Source organism: Daphnia magna, linkage group LG10 (genome assembly GCF_020631705.1).
Source record: "Daphnia magna isolate NIES linkage group LG10, ASM2063170v1.1, whole genome shotgun sequence".
In the NCBI taxonomy this organism is placed as follows: domain Eukaryota; kingdom Metazoa; phylum Arthropoda; class Branchiopoda; order Diplostraca; family Daphniidae; genus Daphnia; species Daphnia magna.
In genome coordinates, this window is record NC_059191.1 from 3,425,101 (window position 1) to 3,426,556 (window position 1,456).

General features: G+C 32.7%; 1 long non-coding RNA gene across 1 annotated transcript; it reads left to right on the forward strand.

Annotated features, from left to right (window-relative positions):
- The first annotated feature begins 900 nt into the window (after positions 1–900).
- LOC123477024 lies at positions 901–1,208 on the forward strand. Its single transcript, XR_006652172.1, has 2 exons — positions 901–1,002; positions 1,111–1,208. It is a non-coding gene; the product is annotated as an uncharacterized LOC123477024 (long non-coding RNA).
- Positions 1,209–1,456: the final 248 nt, after the last annotated feature.

Here is a 1,456-nt window from a genome sequence, read left to right on the forward strand (position 1 = left end):
AATGTGAATACACTGTTATATTATGAGTTTATAACTCTACGTGTAAAAAGAATCTAAATATACTTGTATTCAATGGGAATACACTGTGATACCATGAGTATTTACTTATATATATAAACAGGATCAATATACTTATATTCAAGTGAATACAAAGTTATATTATGAGTTTATACTTTAATTTAATAAAGAACCAAATATACTTGTATTAAATGTGAATACACTGTGATACTATGTTTTTTTACTTATTTAAGTAAACAGGATATACTTGTATTCAATGTGAATAATCAGTGATACCATGAATTTTTACTTCAACATGTAAACAGAATCAAATATACATGTATTCAATGTGAATACACTGTGATACCATGAGTTTTTACTTCTACATGTAAACAGAATGAAATATACTTGCATTCAATGTGAATACACTGTGATACCATGAATTTTTACTTCTATATGTATACAGGATCAAATATACTTGTATTCAATGTGAATACACTGTGATACCATGATTTTTTACTTTTATATGTTTAGCTAACAAATATACTTGTATTCAAATGAATAAACTGTGATTCAAGGGAGTTTTTACTTCTATATGTAAACAGGATCAAATTTACTTTTATTCAATGTGAATACACTGTGATACCATGAGTTTATACTTCTACATGTAAACAGAATCAAATATACTTGTATTCAATGTGAATACACTGTGATACCATGAGTTTTACTTCTATCGTTAACAGCTTCAAATATACTTGAATTCAATGTGAGAACACTGTGATACCATGAGTCTTTACTTCTATTTGTAAACAGGATCAAATATACTTGTATTCAATGTGAATACACTGTGATGTTGATTTGTTGTCTATAACCAAACTTCCCTTCCCCCTTCTATCTGTCAGAGTGCCTTGAGAGACCACTAGTTGGCTCTGCCAGTCCATAAGCAAGTGAAGTCAGTGGGTGTCAATCACCAATCTTATGTATTGTGTCTCTTCTCTCTGACAGGTATGTTATTTTGCTGTCCCTCTCAATATTCGTAAGAATGATCTTGATATATCTTGATGTGAATTACCTCATGCTAATTTTATGTATTGTGTCTCTTCTCTCTGACAGGCTTTATCTCTGTCTATTTGTGAAATACAGAAGCTATCAGATCGAAGTCAAGATCACACAGCAACCTCTGGTATTAGTTCATATTGATTAATAGTTAACAGGTTATGGGCCCAGTGCTATAATATTCACCACATCTATTATTTCAAGAACATTCTGTTGCTGCCAAGACCAGCATGTCAGTTTTCACTGCGAAGGATGTTGCCCACATTGACAAAGCTCAACGGAGCCAACTTCCAAGTATATGGAAGTTCCAGACATGCCTGATGCTTCGCAATCACAGCTTGATGGATCTAGTAATTGGAACAGAAGCTAAACTGGATCCAATCGTGGCTTCAGGCGTCACCAC